Genomic DNA, 14,806 nt, shown 5'->3' with positions numbered 1-14,806 from the left:
AGGTTAATTTATCAGGCTTTGAAACACAAATTGGAAATGTAATTCTCAAAGTTAGTTTTGTATAGAGGCTAACAGCTATTATGCATATTCACTGTGCACCTGCAAATTTATTTCCCTTTTAAAATGCAGATGAGCATCAGTTATTACAGGTTATACAGCCTACTACTGCTGTTAATTATGTACTGTTACTGCAGTAGTACTAATGCTACTGCTACTACTGCATTTGTGGCGCACACATAGAATATGGTACAGGCCTGAATGTTTGAGGGTTCAGTCCTGATGGGAGTGTTTTTTTCCTTGAGGGTAATACTGTCACCCAAGGGGGGTGACGGCTCACCAAATATTTTGATGAGTATGATAATGATGTTAATCATACTGTATGCTCATTTTCTCCATAGTCACTAGATAGCAACCCAGTCATGTGTGGGAGATTTTGGAGCAACATGGAAGGCAGCACTTACCACCATTATCATCAAAACTCCAAATTAGGAAACACCTTTTCAGACAGTGGCATTCTTCCTTCCAGTACAGTTCCACAGACCTGGACGATATTTTAGTCCCTCCAGGATTTTGCGGGCTGGTGTTAGGATTGTTACGGCCGGAGATTCCTGATTTCACAGCAGCTTTCTAAAAAGTAACGATGCATGTTGCGATGTTTATAAGTGTTTTTTTTTTTTTTATTTTGTTTACTTTAATAATCTTATTGCAGTAAATTTTTGGGGGCAAGTGAAATTTTCAAAAATCACTGCAATGCTGTTTTGGATTCAGAGTAGTCAGCTGTTACTGTAGTTTGAAGCAGCGCAGAGGGGCTGTCTCGTAAGCCGTTTTCCTTCTGCTCCCTCTGCCCAGTTAGCACGAGCTAACACAGCAGCAGCTTGACCTCAAGATGGTGCTTGTTCATGCCAGTGGAGTTGCTCGCCTGGCGTATACGCCCAAAAGCCCATGAGTTCCCACTTGGCTCATAGACATTACATTGTAAAGACATCAAGAATTTTTAGATTGCCTTTCTCAGCTTGAGGAAAGTTTTACAAAAATAAAACCTCCATGGCTCAAAAATTAAGCACAGAAAGATTCATAACTGACCTTGTTTGCAGTTCCAGGTGTCCTGTCAACAGTTTTACGGACATGTCTTTTACATAGGTTGGCCTATGTGGAATATGCTTTTTGGGCTACAGGGCAATTGTTTGCAGCAATACCTCCAGTGGCCACTGGGAAAAATTGGCTGCAATGCTGAGCGGCTTTTCTTGGGGTGTGGTGTGACTCTGTCACAAGCGTAGAGCTCACACTCCTGCAGCAGTAATTTCATGATAAACAAAGAGAGTACAAGAGATGAGCAAGGAGAGGCTGAGCGGATCAGTTGGCCTCGCACAGCTCCACAATGAAATGAGATGTTACCCATTTTAAATAGTCAGATTTGCAATTAAGCTGCAGGGAATGGACACAATTACAAGGTTGCGCAGAATACACATGGATTGACTGAATTTGCATCAATTGTTGCAATCGCAACATAGCAACATCATGGAGGGGTCTGATCTTTGACAGGCAGCATGAAAGCATGTGGTGAAATGACACCCAACTGAGCATTATAAACATTTGAACATATTAAACAAATGTATATCTGAAATCACTGAAGAAAAGATGTGTTGGTGTTTATGCAGTGCTGTAAAGGATGTACTGGAGGTTTTGGAAATGCCTGCCAGAAATCCTTTTGAAGTTTGTGGAGAAGCTTCTTCAAGTCTGCAAGGGTTAGAGAGGGGTTAGAGGGAGAGCCCAGCTGTGGGTCTGTGAAGTCCATTAAGACATTCTACAGTATGTGATATCAGGCAACTCAAGTGGACAGTGGACTTGCTAAGATTGACACAGCTTTGAGATGGTAGAGGGCGGTTTTGCAGAGGGGTTCAATGTGTTCAAGTGAGGTCATGTCTGACACTTGATAGGTGACTGAAGCATTATTTTTTTTGTAGCCTTTTTAAACCTTTCCAGCTTCAGATTCCAAAATGCCAATAGACATTATGTCAAGCAAAGTGACGTATAAGGGGTGTTTTCTATGAGATGATGCAGTATTTTTGCAGGGCAATATCACCACAGAGGTAAGAGGTTTTAAAGATTGGAGGGTTGCAAGTTTAAATCCCTGATCCGTATTTGAAAATGCATGAGAACTTCACACACAGAAAGACGTTTTTTAAATTTATTTTAGTTATTTGACAGTAATTAGTTAGCTAGTTCCTAAAATATTGAGGCAGAGGGTACTGTCTGTAGCTCTGGTTGAGGGTGAGAGGCTGTCAGCAGATAAACAGAGATCTGTGTGGGTACATGAGACCCTAAAAAAGAGGCTGGATCATGGGGAGTACCACCAGTTGGTCCAGGAGCTTCGCCTCCATGATGGATGTTTCCAGGCATATTTTAGGATGACTCAGGGGCAGTTTGACAACCTGCTGTCTATCGACAAGCCGTATAACTCTGGAGACTTGTTGTCGTGACCACCACAGAAAGCGCGCCTCTCAAATCATCCAATTAGACAATGGGAAAAAAGATGACAAATAGAGATAATAATGACGTGGGGCATTTTTACGCTTTGAGTTAAAGTTATTTTCAACCCAAGGAGTTCAGAGTGCTCCAGCAAGTGCCTAGAACACAGAAACACTAGGCATGTTGCTACACAAAAAATGCAAGCAAAGAGCTTTATTTTCATTAAAAACTATCACAAAAAGGTGCCTCCAGCTACCAAAACGCTTTCTGGGTGATCAAGGCCTTAAGCTTCACTTACTCTTCACTCCCTCTGGCTGACATCAGCTCAGAGGACAGTCTGTTGGTACCAGTATCTAGCACTAACCAACCCAGTCTCATTCCGAAGTCGTTGGAATCTGGCACTTGGGCAGTGATTCCGGTGTCAGACATCAACGAAACACCAACAAAAGCCGTCCTTTAATGTCCGCATGATACACTGTGGGGCCCTGTTATAGTTTAACAGCGGCCGGTAGCGTCAGGAGGAAACACAGCGGGACAAGAGTGAAAGTTAAGGCAGCAAGAGTGGGGTGCACCGGAAGGGTGGTGGATGGGTCCAACAAACACCGACTTTCACATGGGAGAGTGGTGTTCATCACCTGTAAGCCTATAAAGCCTAACCCTGAAGAAGTCAGTTCGAAAAACGTCAGTTTGCGGTGTTGTACAACCAACGCACCAAGGGTACCTTGTGCGTCCTATCTTGATGTGGAAAGTCCATGACCAAACGTCAATATGTGACGAGGTCAGAGTGAGAATGTGACGCACAAACATGTATAATTGTATACAAGAGCTTTTAAGGCATGACAGTTACGATTCCAAGAAAGACCTCAGACTCACCGATTAGAATAAATGAGATGAGAATAATCAGGAGTTGTATCACATATTATTCTAGGTCTTTGATGTTTGAGGGATGAGGAGTCAGGCTGGATTCAGTCAGAGGTTCAGCTCTGTCCCACCTTCACTCTAAGCTGTGCGTCAGTGCCCCCTCATTACAGGGCATGTGAGGTGAATACTTGGGTTAGAAAATCCCATTAGATTCCAAGTATAGATCTCACACAGCTTATTCACCTGGTCTCAGGGATGGCTTTCTCTTACAGCTTAGATACAACTTGAGAAGCAACCTTACACCAGCTGATATTAATCCCTCTCTGATCAAAACATGAGTTTTCGGAACAATCTTAAATGATGTCATTTAGCTGTGCCAAAAGTGCCTCTGCATGTGCATGAGATTGTGAGCTTACAGATCTTAAAGACAACCAAATGTTAGTACAGCACTTAGAGTCATTTGATAAGGGGTTGCAAACATAATCTCTCTCCAGTATGTCAAGAGGCGTGTGCTGCAAAATGTCTGGCATAGATCACATTTTGAAGAGCACGTTATGGTTGCAGATATGACTCAGTTTAATGAGGCGTACCACATAACCACATATCTGAGGGTTTTCAAATGGAGTCTGGGAACATTGTCACATGCCGTGTATTTTTCTGTTTGTGTATCACTTCTTCCCAATCTCTCCCACCTCTCTTCCTTTTCAATTGTCAAATAATTGCAAAAACGCTCCAAAATATTCACATGAAAGAGAATAGCATCAATTTAAGATCAAAATTGTCTCATTATATCTCAAGAATTCATTAACTCCTCCTTCCTGCCCGAGGGGAGTTAAAGAGGAACCTCATTTTGTAAGAGATGGGAAAATAAGACCTCTTCGGAAAAACGAGTTTGCTGTTGGAAAGCATTGAGAGGGTGACATTAGCTGGTCGATGTGCGCTTGGATCGTGCTTGGACTTTGTCCTAATTGTTACCTTTTGACATCTTGGCATTTTTTCAGACCACAGGGATTTACAAGCACTCAATAATCACATCCACATACTGTATACAGCAGAGAAAAGTGAAGCTCAGATACAGAATAGTGTATCTGCATGTCTTCTTGCTGCACAGTCCATCCTCCGTTGCTTTCTAAGCTTATGTGCTGGCGATGTATGCATCCCAGTGTGGCCCTACACAGTGCTGTCTGCCCCTGCATAGTGTGTGCTTGCTCCAACATGACTTGCATGTTAAGCACCAACAGCTGACTGTTGTAGCCTCCTTGTAATGGAGCCAGTCACCACCGGCTGCCAGGCTCCAATTAGGCATGCAAACCTCCTGATCCAAGACAGGAAAGAAGCTGCCTCAAACTTCAGGTTTCCCCCTGCAGACGTGACTTTTTTTTTTTTTTTTTTTTTTTTGTTCACTTCACAAAGTCATTTAAAAGAAGTAATGATGGATAAGTGTTCTGTCTAAATATTTGTGCAGTTACATCATGTGGAATTAAAGAGCCCTGCAGTTAAGATGCTAAAAGCCTATTTCCAGTAGCGGGCTGTAAAGTCCATAAATCTCTTGCAAGAGAATGCCCAGCACTCACATCTTCACTCAGAGCTTTAGGTCATTGTTATTAAAACCTCACAGGCATATTTGCTTCAAAGTGTGGAGGGATTATCAGTAAATTAATACACCGTTGCTAATATCACTTCTGAGCTCACCACGAGTAGCTTTGAATGTGCTCTTCCATCTAACTTCTTTCCTAACTTTGTCAAATTAATAACTTGAATAATCAATCTGCTGGCAAGCTATTAACTACGCAAACATAGAGTAGGTGTGTGTTTGTGCGTCTATGTATGGATGTATATGTACGTAAGGGGGAGTTAATTAATGCGTTCAGTTTCCTTGAGCTCATATGAAAGGCCGTAACTCTCTGTGTTTATTGAAGGATAAAAGCAGTGAAATTTAATTTGGATTGTATTGCCCTAAATGCTTATGAAAAGTGAGTTTAGACTTTTAATAGGGATAGGGTGAATGTGGAGAAAAATAAATGAACTGGTTGCATTTATATTGTTTTTATTTTTTTTATCTCATATTAATTAAATAGTGTATTTTTGTATTATAATAAGGCTCTGTTATTGTGTTGTGTGGAGGAGAGAAAGTTGCTACCTGAGGGGATTAATTTGGACCTGTGACCTCAGTATTTCTAAAATCCTCGCTATTATCCTGCTCAGTACCACATTGATTTAAAAAAAGCATCATTTGTGCGGCATGTCTTTTTTAAATGTATTCATTGTTGCAAATAAGTTATATGTGTAGTTTTTAGCGGGAAAGGTTTTGTAAGGAGATATTAGTGAGCAAACAGCACCTGTGAGGATGAACTGCTGGTAAACACTGTGGGATACCATCTTCCATGTGGAGGCAGTGAAATAACTTCGGGTGTCTAGGGTTGCTCTGGCCTCTAATTGCCTGTGCTGATGGTTTCAGGAAGCAATCTGTCTGTTCTTTTTGTCCAGAAAAAGACAGAACAGGTTACACTGAGGTTTGATGGTGGAAACTGTCATCTCCGGTTCTACAGTTTCGCTCCCCTCAAAAGCTGGAAATACAAGGGACGTGGCACTGAAAGTCTGCAGGGAGAGCAAGGCAGATCTGAGTTTTTATTTCGACAAATATTTGTCAGAGTCAAAGCTGCTGGGCAGACAGAAATATTCTCAAGGAATGAGTTAAAGTACAATGTGTGAACCAGATAACCCCAATTTTCCTGGGGCTTCTACAGCATGGCTCTATTGATCCGCTGTGTCCAAGTTAGCTAGTTAGCATCACTGTGTGTGAAGGAAGGTGTAGAGCTGCTGTGTCTTGTTGTTAGGGTTTCAGACAGTGACTGTCTTTAGCATACTATCAGTGACTGACTTTAACATTGTATTGTTTCTCATGGCAGTGTTTAAGTTTCAATCTTAAGTTAGTACACAGCGAACTGAAAGAAACAATTCACCGGGGCGTCGGTGGCTTAGTGGTAGAGCAGGTGCCCCATGTACAAGGCTGTTGCCGCAGCGGCCCGGGTTCGAATCCAGCTTGTGGCCCTTTGCTGCATGCCATCCCCTCTCTTTCTCTCTCTCTCTCTCTCCCCCTTTCATACTTACTTATCCTGTGCATTAAAGGCAAAAATGCCCCAAAAAATATCTTTAAAAAAAACCCCAAACAATTCACCCCAGAATCAAAAATACATATTTTTCCTCTCACCTGTAGTGCTATTTATCAGTCTAGATTGTTTTGGTGTGAGTTGCTGAGTGTTGGAGATATCAGTTGTAGAGATGTCTGCCCCCTGCCAATATAATGGAAGTAGATGGCACTCGGCTTGTGGTGCTCAAAGTGCAAAAACATTACATTTGAAAAACTCAACAGCAATGTCTCTTTCCAGAAATCACAACTATGCTACTTAAGATAATCCACAGACCCTGCTGTGAGCAGTTTCATGTAGGAAGTGTTTTCCTCCTACTAAGCTACACCCGCTAACCACTTGACCCTGCAGAGGGAAGCATGTATCTAAGGGTGGGAATCACGAGAGGATCCACGATACGATATTATCTTGATACTTAAGTCACGATACAATATTATTGCAAATTTTAATTATATTGTGATATACTGAGTAGTGTGATAAAATATATTGTCTTATATTGGCAGCAGCAAAATCTGGTGGACTGAAAAAGCAATTGATTGTATTATTCTAGTAGGCTACCTAATATGCTGTATTGACCCCCCCCCCCCCCCCCCCCCCCCCCCCCAATCCCTAGTATCTTCTCATGGACAAGAGGTTTGTGCTTATGACAGTACAGCTGAGCTGTAATGTAAGCTAGCTCAGTGGTGCTAGGAGACCTAGCAGTAGATGCACTCTTCCTTCTGCGCAGTTCTACGATTGGTAATAGTTTGCTAGAAAGAAAGTAGTGCCTACATGAAACTGCTCACAACAAGGCTTGTGGATTATCTTGAGTAACCAGGTCATGATTCCAGAAAGAGATGTTGATGTTGAGTTTTTCAAATGTATTTTTTCTTGGTACTTTGAGCACCACAACCCGAGTACCATTTAATTCAGTTATACTGGAGAAAACACTCTGTAACTCACAACAATACAATCTTGATTGATAAATACTTTTACCCTTTACATTCAAAAATAGATACGTCCGTTCAAATGTTGTAAACATCACTGCCCTCATACTTTCATGTGTCCTTCATGATGACATGGATACAGCCAATAGATGGCACCAGAGGTCAGGATCCAAAGTTGCTGCAATGGTAGAGGAGGTCATAATGTTGTACCTTAAAACAGAGGTAATGTTGTAGTTGGCAGTGGTCTATGTGGCCAATATATACACCCCGACTTGTTGACAGAGAATTGTTTTAACTATTTTTGCTATGTATATATTCTTATACATTACTGATTCATTCCATTAAGCCATTATTTAAATTTCTTCATCGTCTCCTGTGGTTGCATATTGCTGCCTCCATGACCATCTGTATTGGTAAACTTTCAAAAAACATGCACAAATATGGACAAAATGAAGGCAGAGTATGAACAGAAGGCTCCATCTGTCTCTGTCTTCGTGTCTTCGTCCCTTAGTAAACAACAGAAAGCAGCATGGAGGTCAGTGACAGTGTAACAGTAGTTGCTTCTTTTTTATATATCTCTTTCTCATTCAGTCTCTCTTTTGAACTCAGTGCAGACTAATTTATATCGATGTCCGAGCGCTGCTTAGTTGGAGATTGATGGTATTTTGTGATGGCGTGTCATTGCATCTTGCTGGTAAAGTGGCTAAAATTTGCGCGTTCAACCAGGTGTTGTGTTTCCATCAATGCTAATTGAAGCTGGAACCAAGAAACCCATGACTACTGCCGAACCATTTGACCGGGGTGTGAATGCCAGTTGTAACCTTTCCAATTGCATTAAAAAGCCAGCTGTGAGCGGGTGTCAGTGGGTTGATTGTGCAGTGGGAAAGGTTATAGACTAACTTCCAAACATAATGAATTGCAGGATTCTGAAGTTCTATTTCTAGAAGGGTGATCCCCAGCACTCAGTGGTTGGCTATTACTGTAATTGTGAGCTTGGTGAATGGTTCCAACTGCTCAGATTTAATAATGGGCGCCCAAAATCCATCCCTCTCTCGTTGTTTTTAAGTCTTTTAGAGTCCTCAGAGACGACTGAAATTGAGGGACAGGCTTAGTGGATAGATATTAGATTGGTGTCATGAGTGAACATGTTGGGGCACAGATAGCTTCATCCTTTAACCAAACTCTCTCCTCACTGTGCCGAGCACTTCTTTCTGTCCCTTCTGTTAATCTGCACCCCCTTCACCCAAATCTCCTTTGCTTCTGGGCTTCTTAGTTTACCTTTTTATTCTTGTAATATAGGTCAGGTCTTTCTTAATTTCAGGGCTTTGATGAAAACTTTAAAGGACAATGCTGCAAATTGCATATTTTAGCATATTTACAACAAATTGCATGTAATGCACATTCAGCTGACAATTTTCTAAAGCATCCAAGTCCATCTATATTTAACAAGTCACACAACACAAGACAAATACATATTTCGATAGAGACAGTACAATATTAAAGTTAATATATATAATCAATCTTGAATCGGTTAAATCTCCATTTTATCCACCTTATTCAAACCTTATTTTACAGAACATGGATAATCCATAGTTCTCCTTATAAATAGCTCTAATTAATTTCTATGTTTATCTACAGATGACAACAAGACGCCACTTTATAAAAGCACTTAATAGGCGCTGTCTCTGGCAAGGAGATTTGTGTTTTTATGTCTTCACAGCGGGTTGTCGGCCAGATCACTGTGAACACAAGGTTGCCTTGTATCTCAGGAGGAGTACCAAGCAGTGTCACACTTTCTTTTGGTCTCGAGCAGGAAATTTAAGTGGTTTGAATATCAAGTTGTAGAGAAACTTAAAATTTGTTTGAGTCCAGGATGTGTTATGAGCACCAGCATGGTGCCTCATTAGTAAGCAGATAAGTAATGACCAAATATGAGTATGACTCCCTGGCATTTCCTTTGATGTACAGTTTATGGTCAATTAAGATTAAATTTTTGGAATATATACAGTGCATGTGGTTAAAGTTTTGGGAATTTGTTATAAAGTGGAATCAAACTATCCAACCCAGAATGAGTTTATATGAATATGACCATCATTACGTCGTTACATGTGTCTTGTCTGAAGAGAGAGTGTATTTATTTCTTAATTTCATATACAGGTAATCCACAAAATATCAAGGCCACACCCCCTTTTGGGAGATATGTATCAGTTATACTCAATGTGTCACAGTTTGTTCCACGTGGGATTTTTAAAATGACCGTATCATGAACATTGAGTATAAATTGTCATGTCATTTTTTTTAAGCCACCGGCATTAGAATCACTTTGGCGTTTTGACTCTCTCACACACAGTAGAGTCACAAACATGATATGTAACGCACACTCCTCCACCCATTCAGATCTATTTCTCCTGAGCTCCAGTATGTGAGAAAAGGAAGCATGTTTTATCTGCAGGACTCCAGACAGCTACTATTAAGTTGCATTTTGCAACAATGGAGCACCACTGAGACTTCCAAGTACTAATCACATAAGGACCGGAGAGCCGTTAGTTTGTTTAGTTTAACTTTGTGCTAAATGCTAACTGTTAACTGTAGACTGTAAGCTTCAAGTTCACAGCAAAAGCATTCACACTTCTGGCCCAAGACGAGCCATGTGCTTCAAAATAAAAGCAACAGTGCTTATGGTTTGATTGCTTAAATTATAACAATACTTTATTTAACTTTATTGTAACTGTAGTTCATTCAGTCTACAGTAGTTTAGAGTAGATTGCAAAATATTGAGATATATATTGTGTATCGCGATATAGCCTAAAAATATTATCTTTTTTTTTTTTTTTTTAAGCCATATTGCCCAACCCTAATTCTATTGACGTAAATGCAATTTGACATCTGTTTGGATGACATTTTTCAGAATATATCTTTATATATTAAGGCTGATCACCGTCATGTTTCCTCAGTCTTCCCCAGTCCAAGTGGATGAGTAACCCAACACAGTGGCTGAATATTGCTTAACTGAACACCCAAATTTGATTTGATTTGATGATCATTGTTGTCTGTAAATGAACCAACCTGTTAATAGCCAATTGTTTGATCTGGGCTGAGCAGCAGCTTCCTCAGACTTACATTAGCTGTTCATCGGTAGTAAGTGTCAAAGGCATCATTTAGCTATTTACCACACTGATAGTGACTATTAATGTATACTGTGTACCTCAGTGTGAAGCGAACATGGCACACAACAGCTTTTTGACATTTGACTATTTCTGTCTTTGCATGACAGCGTGTTTCTTTCGCCCAAAAGGGGACATGCAGCTGGCGATGACGCGATGCTGGTCTGGTGTATAACTTGGAGCCAAAGCTCGAGCTGCTATCGTCTATCTTTTCTAAGACATAATAGTAAAACAGAGCGTAGATAAATATTATTTGGATTTATTGCTGCTGCCAACAACTACTATGAGAGCCTACGCTGGATGACGTATTTTCGGTCTGATGTATGAACAGAAAGGCATCCAGTCCAAGCTTTATCCAAGCAGAAAAAAGTCCTCATTCAGATGAAGAATGCTGAAGAAGAACAAGCTACGTTTTAGATTTGTTCAGTAATTAAATCTGGCATCTTCTATCGTTTTTACACCTTGATATTACTACTCACAATATGCTCTCAGCAGAGTCACAGTCACACTTTTGCCTGACGCATGAGACTCAACAGCCACTTCATCCTGGAGACACTGCACGAGTGGCCATTTAGAGACATACACTGAGAAAATAGCTCTGGGAATAGCTATCTTTCCCACACTGCCTGAACTCCTTTTTGTTGTCTTTAGTGTTGCAGATATGATCAGTTGATTTTTGGCCAGTTGTCCTAGTCTTAGGAGGCATGGCTAAGGTCTGCAGCATGGTATCTGTGATCTTACTAGATGAGGGAAGGAAATGGATATGTTGTTTTCTTTGTATCTACCTCCAAACTGTAAAAGCAAACACACTGTGGGCAGTGGGTTTCCATGCCTCTAGAGCCTGCCTGGAACAAAGGCCAGGTCATTTATATGGCAGAGGCAGTATTTTTCTGCAAATCAATATTTGTATGACTTCTTGACTGAGCCATGAGGGAGGTATTATTCTTACCTTGAGAAGTGTAATGAAATCAATATTTGAAACTGTCCTTGACCAGGTAAATTACTGCATTTTCCATCAGTTTGAATGCTTAACTTATACTTGTGTTTTCCTGGCAAGCAACCTGCAGTGTTTTCTGCCAGCAGCAAAGGTAGCATGGTACTGTTAAACTATCACAAAACCCTCAGGTCACTTGAATACCTGCTTTTGAACGATGTGATGCTTACATCCTTGTGTATTATAATTAAAAAGCATATACAAGATGAGGAAAAACAAATCATCCCTGCTGACACTGAAATATCGTCCTTTAAAGCTCCCACTCTAAACACTTCTAAACACAAAAGCTTATTTTGTGCATTTATGCATTTCTATATGCTACATACACCAGGTCAAGCTTCCCAGCATAATGATTATGGGTATTCACATTCTGGAGTGTGCAGAGATAAAAAATAACAACGAAGGCCACCTATGAAAGAGCCATATCATGAAACACCGTCGTCTCATTGTGCTGTGATGATAGTTGGCTACCTGTCTTTGAATGGCGAGTCCTTGCAAACCATTCCCATGAATCTCCTGGTGAGAATTGGGCTGAGACTGACTCACTCATTTGTGTGAAGTGGCGACACGCTGAAGGCTCAGCGGGATTTCTCTGTCAAGCTCCGGATCACGATTCCGTGGTGTTTCTGCTTCGCAGTCTGTACTCCACTCCCATGCCTCACACATCACTGAAGAGAGTCTTAAATTAAACCGTGCTACATTTTAAAAAACCATCACATGCCCCGTCATTCTGGCGCACACGTGCAAGTGATGATTTCCTGATTAAGCCTTTGAAAATTATTGCACATTCTTACACTTTTCACTGAATATGCAAGAGTTTAAATTTTAATTTGTGAGCACGTAGTGAGGAACAAACACCAGGTGTTTCTCTGCTCTCTCTCTAAATCTCATCTGTGTCACTGTAGCTTTAGCTGATGCTGAGAGATGAAGTGCATTAGAGTCTAAGGAAAAGGATATTCTTTGATTTACGGCATTATGCCTTCTAAATCATCTGCCAGCAGAAGCAGGGATGGGGTAAATGAGTACCAGAACACCCTGGAATGACTCAGTCAGGTGGCTTGCATAGACTCAGTGAAAGAATAAATCTTTAGATACTGTTACTAATATATGGAAGATTGCTGCTGACGACTGAAGATCATCTTACACCAAACTAATTACAAATGCATCATATTCGAAAGAGCTTATTCTTTTTTAGCCCCTTGAACTTTATTATTGTCGACAGTCAGATAATTTGCCACACACTTGCCATCCTTCTGCAACGCGCTTTCTGCTTTTCCAGGTTAATGCCATCATGACGAGCATGCTGTGACTTACTTTGACTTTGTCAGGTGTCAGATTGTTCATTGTCACAGGAACTACATTCATTAACAGCTCACACCTTGGAAGTGTTGGTGGCAAAAAACTCGCGCTTCCTATTCATGAATCACAAGACCATACAATGCCATCATCTTTGGCACTGCAGAGGCAGCTTGTGCTATTGACATTAAAGGGAAACTACGCCCCTTTCAAATTTCATACGTTATTCCTAAGGTGTAAGACAGTACAAAAATATAAGTAAACAACTCTCTCCTAAATCCAAAAACTAGAGTGCTAAAACTCAAACTTGTGATGTCATAGGGTTTAAAGTCTAGAGCTGCTCCGTAGACAATGAAATGGGAAAGATATTGTAGATGACACTGAGAGCACCCAGGGGGATGTTCTGAGCATATGGGTACATTTTCTATTTCACAACTGAGAACACCACAATAGAATAAAGCTGATTTGGGTATAAAAAAGGAAACAAACATTCTGTGGGTCCACAAAATCAGGCTCCCATTCATTGTCAGTGGAGCAGCTCCAGATTTTATACTACATGAGCTCAAGAATATTGATTCAACTTTCCTTAAGCATGGAGGTAACATATTGGAATTCTGAATTTAGGTGGTGTACCCCTTAAAAATCACAACAGAAACACAAACAGGCATTACTAAAGGCACCACCTGACAACATAACCCTGCTCAACAACAGGGGTTGCAGCCATAGACTGTTAAATAATGGACATAGCCACCATGGCGTCAACCATTGGTTTGTTTACTCTCATTCTGAAGCCTCGTATTTGGCATTTTGGCTGCTGCCATCTTGGATTTTTGGAGCCAGAGGTGACCATATTTAGACAATAGGGTGGAGCTAACCCTATGCCTAGCCGCTAGCTTGGTTAACAGAGTGCACTTACAGCAACGTGTTGTCATAGAACTCTTTGTACAATATCCTACGAATCAGCGCCCCACAAATGACATTACATCCTTAAAGTACAGGTATGTAATTAAAAGTAAAGTTATGGAGGTTAGGTTTACAGTAGGAAAAGAAACATGGCGAGGACATCCCTTAAACTGACTGAAAGTCCACTCAAAGTTGACACGGTTCCAAACATGCAACTCCAGGGGAAAGTCCTTGATTTTTTGACCCATCCACCGCCGCAACCTGCCTCCTTACAAGACCGCTCAGGGCTCCTTTCTTGTTTACTCCTGTCAGCACATTGGTCAAATGATCGTAGCATTTCAAAATATCTAGCATACTTATGAAATTGGGTGCATTACTTTTTGTAGGAAAACATACAGTTTGTGAGAACAGACTGTTTACAGATATGGTTAACTGTGATAATGCCAATGTTAGCGCTAATTTTTGCTAGCAAAAAAGAGGCTTTAAACCATTAAAACAAAATGTACTTCTCGGAAAAACTGAACATTGGACTCCTTTAGTTAAACTAAACACTTTTTTAGGCGAACAAAGTATTAAATTACTTTCATGAACTGAAAACACACTGAAACAGGGATAGCTACGGTTATGCCTATACTGTCACCATGGTAGCAACTTGTCAACGTATGGCACCCACCTATCACTCAATGAGGCCAAGCTCTTAATCATTAGGCCCTAATAAAATTTTAATCGGGTGAATTATATAAAAATTTGCCCCTGTGCAGTTGCCATGAGCAGGGAAATTAGCTGTAGAGACCAAAATGTGAAGTTGGGCATATTAACACGGGGGTCTCTGGGGACTGACTTGCTCTTGGAGTCAGCCTCAAGTGGCCATTCAAGGAACTGCAGTATTTGGCACTTCGTGTTGGCTTCAGTTTAGTGCCCTGGAGGTTGTAGCTTGGTTACCACTCAGTCAAGAAAAAAACAAAACAAGTATTATTTTTGTGTATTCAATATCTTTAGCTCCTTTTAACACCTTTTCCCACAAGTCCAGACAACCATGGGTTA

General features: G+C 40.7%; 1 protein-coding gene across 14 annotated transcripts in view; it reads left to right on the top strand.

Annotated features, from left to right (window-relative positions):
- Nucleotides 1–14,806, top strand: part of ncam1a (neural cell adhesion molecule 1a) — a 412,400-nt gene that overhangs the window by 253,193 nt on the left and 144,401 nt on the right. The gene's annotated exons all lie outside the window — the stretch shown is intronic.

This window comes from Epinephelus lanceolatus, chromosome 11 (genome assembly GCF_041903045.1).
Source record: "Epinephelus lanceolatus isolate andai-2023 chromosome 11, ASM4190304v1, whole genome shotgun sequence".
In the NCBI taxonomy this organism is placed as follows: domain Eukaryota; kingdom Metazoa; phylum Chordata; class Actinopteri; order Perciformes; family Serranidae; genus Epinephelus; species Epinephelus lanceolatus.
The sequence above is the reverse complement of the archived record's forward strand: the minus strand, read 5'-3'. Positions and strand labels throughout refer to the sequence as shown.